The following is a 7242-nucleotide window of genomic DNA, read 5'->3' as shown; positions in this document are numbered from 1 at the left end:
CAGCCATGAAACGTACACCCATCTTCTCAAGATGTTGTTCTAGCTTTGCTTGTGATAAAGGCTTAGTGAATGGATCCGATATGTTATCAGTAGATTCTACTTTGAGAATGTTAATGTCTCCACGATTAACAATCTCCCTTATGATATGGAAGCGTCTTTCGATGTGTTTGGATTTTTGATGAGACCTTGGTTCCTTGGCTTGAGCAATTGCCCCATTGTTGTCACAATAAAGTGGAATTGGTGACTCAATGGTAGGAACAACATCAAGTTCAGTGATGAATTTTTTTTATCCAAACTGCTTCCTTTGCAGCATCAGATGCTGCAATGTATTCTGCCTCAGTAGTGGAATCTGCAGTAACGCTTTGTTTGCAGCTTCTCCAATTTACTGCACCTCCATTCAAGGTGAAGACAAACCCTGATGTGGATTTTCTGTCATTCACATCAGATTGAAAATCTGAGTCTGTGTATGCTTCCACTTGCAACTCTGATTGCAAATCACCACCTCCATAAACGAGGAATAAATCTTTAGTCCTTCTCAAGTACTTAAGGATATTCTTAACAGCATTCCAGTGTTCTAAACCTGGATTGGACTGATATCGACTAGTTATGCTTACGCCATAACTGATATCAGGTCTTGTGCATAGCATCGCATACATGAGGCTCCCTATTACAGATGCATATGGGATCTTGCTCATCTTTTGCACTTCCTCAATCGTTTGTGGGCACATTTTCTTAGAAAGGTGAATGCCATGTCTGACAGGCAGAAAACCCTTCTTAGATTGTTCCATGTGAAATCTATTCAGCACTTTGTCTATGTACAAGGATTGAGATAATCCAATTAATCTCTTTGATCTATCTCTATAGATCTTTATTCCTAATACATAGGCAGCTTCTCCAAGATCCTTCATAAGGAAGGTCTTGGACAACCAAACTTAATTGAAGATAACATTCCTACATCATTCCCAACAAGTAGGATGTCATCTACATAAAGTACAAGGAACACAACAACACTCCCACTGACCTTCTTGTAAACACAAGGTTCATCCATATTTTGTGTGAAATCAAAAGATTTGACTGCATCATCAAAACTGATGTTCCAACTCCTTGAAGCTTGCTTATATCCGAATAGATTTAACCATGGCAACATGAGAGAACGTATCTTCATAGTCAATGCCCTCTCTTTGCTTATAGCCCTTTGCCACCAACCTTGCTTTGTAGGTTTCTATTTTACCATCTGAACCTATCTTTTTCTTGAAGACCCATTTGTTTCCAATTGGTCTAATACCAGGTGGAGGGTCAACGAGAGTCCAGACTTGATTGGTATACATAGAGTCAATCTCGGATTCCATGGCTTCTTGCCATTGCTTTGAGTCAACATTTGACATTGCTTCATTATAACTAGAAGGATCATACAGGTTTTCATTGTCACCAAGGAGATTTAACTCCCCAAGGCTTTCATGACACAAACCATACCTCTTGGGAGGTATCCGGATCCTACTAGAAATTCTTGGAGTTTGTGTTATAGTTGGTTCAGGAAGTTGTTCAATGGGAAATGGAGTGTTAGTTTGTGGCTTGTTGGACACTTCCTTGAGTTCTACCATTTGCTCAACATTTCCATCAAGGACGTAGTCCCTTTCAAGGAAAGTGGCATTCCTGCTAACAAACACCTTTTGTTCTTCAGGTTGATAGAAATAATATCCTAAACTATCTTTAGGATATCCCACAAATAAACACTTTCTTGATCTAGCTTCAAGCTTGCCTGCTTCTAGTCTTTTGACATAAGCTGGACAACCCCAAATCTTAATATGATTGAGACTTGGTTTCTTCCCATGCCACATCTCATATGGTGTAAGAGGGACGGACTTGGAAGGCACTTTATTCAACAAATAAATTGCTGTTTGAAGTGCATATCCCCAAAAGGATATAGGTAAATCAGTATAGCTCATCATGGAACGAACCATGTCTAACAAAGTTCGATTTCTCCTTTCAGAGACACCATTGAGTTGTGGTGTTCCAGGAGGAGCTAATGAAGAAACAATGCCTTCTTGTTTGAGATAATCAATAAACTCATTGCTTAAGTATTCGCCTCCTCGATCAGATCTTAGAGCCTTAATACTTCTGTCGGTTTGTTTCTCAACTTCATTCTTAAATTCTTTGAACTTTTCAAAGGCTTCAGATTTGTTCTTCATAAGGTATAAATAACCAAACCGAGAATAATCATCGGTAAAGGTTATGAAGTATGAGAACCCACCTCTACTAATAGTGGACATGGGACCACATACATCGGTATGTATTAGGCCTAGGAGTTCTTTAACTCTTGTTCTTTGTCCACCATAATGTGACTTGGTCATTTTTCCTTTTAGACAAGACTCACAAGTAGGCATAGGATCAGATCCTAATGACTCTAAGTATCCATTTTTGGATAATTTGTGAATTCTATCTTGGCTAATATGACCAAGTTTAAGGTGCCACATCTTAATGGGGTTAACCGTTTCTCGAGATCTCTTAGATCCCAAAGCATTTTCCTTCATACAGTTAATACTACCATCTAAAGCTAGATGAAAGAGACCATCAATAATATTAGCATGACATATCATGCGTTCATTAATAGATACAAAACCACTTAGTTTATCAAAAACTACTCTATAACCATCCTTCAAAAGCATGGAGATGGAGATTAGGTTCTTTATACATATAGGAAGATAAAGACAATTATTTAACTCCAATGTATCTCCTGATGGTAACTTCAAAATATAAGTCCCTACGGCTTTGGCGTCAACTCTTGTGCCATTTCCTACACGTAGGGTGATTTCTCCAGCTTTAGGCTTCCTTGCTCCCACTAGGTCCTGCAACGAAGTGCAAACATGGTGGGATGCACCTGAATCAATTATCCAAGTGGAAGTATTATTAACTGTAAATATCGATTCAATCACATTGATCGTACCTTCTGTTGAAGACTTATTCTTCAAGGATGCAAGATAAGCTTTGCAATTCCTCTTCCAGTGCCCATCTTTGTTGCAAAAGAAACAAATACCTTTTGGTTCCTTTTGTTCCTTCTTCTTCTTCTTTTGGACTACTCCCTTAGGCTTTATCACTTGTTTCTTCTTCCATTTGCCTTTACATTTGGACTTACTGGATGAAGAAGAAGCGATAATAGCCGCACTCCCACTCTCTTTCTTAATTTGCTTCTCAGCTGTTACCAGCATATTGAGAAGATCAGAAAGAGTATGATCCATTTGTTGCATATTATAGTCCATTATGAACTGAGAAAATGAATCATCTAGGGAGGAAAGAAGAAGATCTTGAGCTAGCTCCGCATCAAGTGCAAATCCAAGGTCTTGAATTTGCTCAATAAGGCCTATAATTTTAGACCATGTTAATGAACAGGTGCACCCCTCACATGCTTTGTCTTAACAAGCTCATTGACTACTGTGAAGCGCACGTTTCTATTTCTCTCACCAAACAATTCAGTGAGATGAAGTAATATAGAACTGGCGCTATCCATATTCTCATGTTGCTTCTGAAGTTGTGAGTTCATGGATGCAAGCATAACACATTTAGCTTGCGTGTCATCATCCTTATGCTTTTGATAAGCAACACGTTGCTCATCGGTTGCATCTTGAGCCAAAAGAGTGTGAGGGGGTGCATTTTGTAAGACATAAGCGATCTTATCGAATGTCAATACAATTTTCAAATTGCGGAGCCAGTCATTGAAGTTTGGGCCCTCAAGACGATTTTCATTGAGAATTTTGGTGATAGGGTGTCCTGACATATTGCAATCTACATAACATAAAAAATAAAATAAATAAGATTTATTTTAAAACCAAGTGACTCGGGTCTTAAGAATCAAATGGCACCCTCTCACTATTTTATCAAATTCCAAATCCCTCAAGGAATTCGAGAGTATAAATTAAAACTCTTAGTGAGTATGGAAGACTCATATTCATTAAGCCAACCGCATCATAATAGAACTATAAGTCAACTTAATTTCCATGAGAGGATACTCTTATCCAATCACATCAAATGTGAATATCCATAACTTTGGCCTCTAAAGTAATTAAGTCTCACCATAATAGGATATTGATAAATTACTCTAGTTAAGCTATACCCAACATCTCATGTAAGTATAGAGATCAAAAATTAAATCTCATCATAATAGAATATTGACCAAGATTTGTCCCTACCTTACAACATCAAATGTTGAATAACCTCTCTTTAATGCTCCTAGCAAGAAATACCTCCGTTCGGAATGATATTCACATGCAAGAACATTTACTAGGAGATTACAATGTTGGAAGGCCACAAAGAAGCATTCATAATGACTTCTTCGTTTTTCAACTTAATATCACTTTGAGGGAATTTTAAGGTCTCATCTTTAATAATCTTATTAATAACAATCACATTGCATTTGCTTTGATCCTATTGCAATCACACATTCATTATACTTGATCTATAATAAAATACTCCCACTAATTGTTTTCAGAAAAACAATTTGATTTCATCAAAAACATTTTTCAAATGGAATCATGGGAAATATAAAATTACTTGATCAAGTGCAATGGACATGCAATTATAATAGGTCACATAGGATGATTATGGACTTGTTGTTTGATCCAACATGAGCCAATATGTTGGATCAAGGTCATGTTTGGGTGGTTGATTTTAATTACGAGTAACGATTACGAAAATTAAATAACTAAGCTAAGCTATTACACTTTGCACTTGAACTTCTTTCAAGGCTAGATGACTTCAAACTTCTTCTTTGGATCATCCTCATGTGCATCCATCTTCGATTACAAGAGTGGATTAGGGGCATACAAGCTCCCATTTAAATTTAATCAAACTTGAATAAATTAAATAAGCTACTTAGTTACACAACCAAATGAATTAACTACTTTAATTACATAACCCAAATGAATTAACTACTTTAATTACATAACCACATTCATTCAAAATGAATAGTCGGCCAATCACATGCTCAATTATATTTGGCCATAGTCCATAATCATCCTTTAATTAACCAAGATTAATAAGGTTAATTAAACAAGCATAATTAACTCAATCAAAATAAGTTAACCACTAAATTACTTTAATTTAATGCAAGTAAATTAGTTGAGTGATTTAGGGGATGATGATGTCTTACATCATGCATCACTAACTTTTGGTGAGTAATTTAGGGGATGATGTCTCACATCACTTTTGATGAGTGATTTAGGGGATGATGTTTTACATCATGCATCACCAACTTTTGGTGAGTGATTTAGGGGATGATGTTTTACATCATGATTCACCAACTTTTGGTGAGTAATTTAGGGAGACATGTCTCTTATCTTATTCCAACTTTTGGTGGGTAATTTAGAGAAACTAATAGTAAAGATGACTAACTCTACCAACCTTTTGGTGAGGGAATCATGGAAATGATTTTATGTCATCACTAACTATTGGATAAATTTCAATTCATGAATTTATGGATCAAAAGTGAAAGCAAACACCATGAAAAATTAGCTAGTTCATAACTAGTTTAGACATGTTCCAAAGCTGGAAATAAAATTCCAGTTTTGTGTTCTTCCATTGAACATTTGTTTACTTCATCTTTGAAGCCAAAAATCATGCATACCCTAAGGCATATATAATCTAATATGTTTCTAAGATTAACACCTTAATTAAGAAACATATAGAATCCCTTAATACATATCTCATATGCATCAAAGTTTCATAAAACTTAAACCACTTCTTACATGTAATTTTCAGAAAACTTTTTCTAGCTATCATAAAATCTACCTTACATCACATGCTTCATAACTTTTATGATAAAGCAAATTTTATGATCTAAATTACATATTACTCTAAGCTTAAGAAAATCACATCAACCAACATACTTAGCCATGTTTATAACATATCAAAATTAAGCCAATGGCTCTGATACCAATTGAAGGAATGGATGGATTTCAAAACTTTTTAATTAGTGCGGAATTAGTTTAACCATTAAACTACTAACTAAACATAAAATTCATTCCTTTAACCCATGATCTTGGCTTATTGTGATATGTATATAAACATAGCATGCATAGTAAGGAAGAACAAAGAGGGAGTTTATGTTCTACTCACCCTTGGAGCGTGATCTCAATCCGATCCAAGTGAACCACCAAAGTTCCTCTCCTTGATCTCTCCTTGTGTGTGTTTCCTCCACCTTGAAGCACCTTGGATTAAGAACTCCTTCTTGTACTCCTTCTTGTGCTTGTAATCTTCTCTTTGATGTAGTAAGGAAAGCCACAAAAAGATATGGCCTCTAAGGATCTTCACCAAGTGAATCAAGAGATGAAGAAAGATGAAAGAAAAGAAGAAATTATGCAAGTGTTCTTCTTTCCTTTAATTTTGTAATGGACCAAGAAAGAACTCTTTCTCTCTCTCTCTCTCAAATCTGAAAATAATAGTGTGGAGACACACTTATTCTCTTTGTCCATGCTTTCACTTTTATATAATAGGAAATAACTCCAATTACTAAAAGAAAATATTGACTTTCATAAAGCCAATATTTTGGCTGGTCCATACTTGTTATTGGGCACTAAAAATGTGTCTTGGGCTTTCATTTAAATCTCATTTAGTGAAGCCCAAGTCCACACCAAAAACCCGACAATCGTTTAGGCCCAATAGGTTCGGTTTTACCCGAAAATCCTAATTATGTCCAAATAATAAATCTAATTAATTATTTGGTCATAACCAACTCTTGTTTAATCTTCTTCATATACAATCTCAATGATCCACTTATATGGTGTGCGATCTCTTAGGTTCTAATTAACAAGGCAGTGAAGTTTATAGAAACCATTCTATTTTGTTTACGAATCAAAAACTCCATTTTTGATTCTCCCTTGTTATTAGGATTATAAATGTTTATTAATCCTCGGGGACTTCACAAGTCATGAGTGACGTCTTGCAACATATCATGACTACCCTAGTTAATGTAGAATGACAAAGAACCTATTCAATTGGAATTACAATACAATACGGTCCTTCTCTAACACTATGTTCTAAATCACATCATCGGGGTATGGAATTGATATGTCAATCCCCTAATGTGATTTTCATTCTTATGTGATTCTTAGAATGTGATTAAAAACTCCTTTTTAATCTCATTCAATGCTTTGGCCAAAGACTCATTGAATCACATCTTTGAACATACACCTTATTTACTTAAGGATAGAGATTCCTTATTGTACACTCACATGTCTCCATGACCGAATT

General features: G+C 35.6%; 1 long non-coding RNA gene across 1 annotated transcript; it reads right to left on the bottom strand.

Moving 5' to 3' along the window:
- Positions 1 to 2812: 2812 nt before the first annotated feature.
- LOC121051897 lies at positions 2813 to 6405 on the bottom strand. Its single transcript, XR_005807401.1, has 3 exons — positions 6109 to 6405; positions 2945 to 3780; positions 2813 to 2846 (listed from the first exon to the last, which is right to left on the bottom strand). It is a non-coding gene; the product is annotated as an uncharacterized LOC121051897 (long non-coding RNA).
- Between the last annotated feature and the right edge of the window lie 837 nt (positions 6406 to 7242).

The sequence above is a fragment of the Rosa chinensis genome, chromosome 2 (genome assembly GCF_002994745.2).
Source record: "Rosa chinensis cultivar Old Blush chromosome 2, RchiOBHm-V2, whole genome shotgun sequence".
NCBI lineage: Eukaryota > Viridiplantae > Streptophyta > Magnoliopsida > Rosales > Rosaceae > Rosa > Rosa chinensis.
Note: the sequence above shows the minus strand (reverse complement) of the source record. Positions and strands in the feature narration are given on the sequence as shown.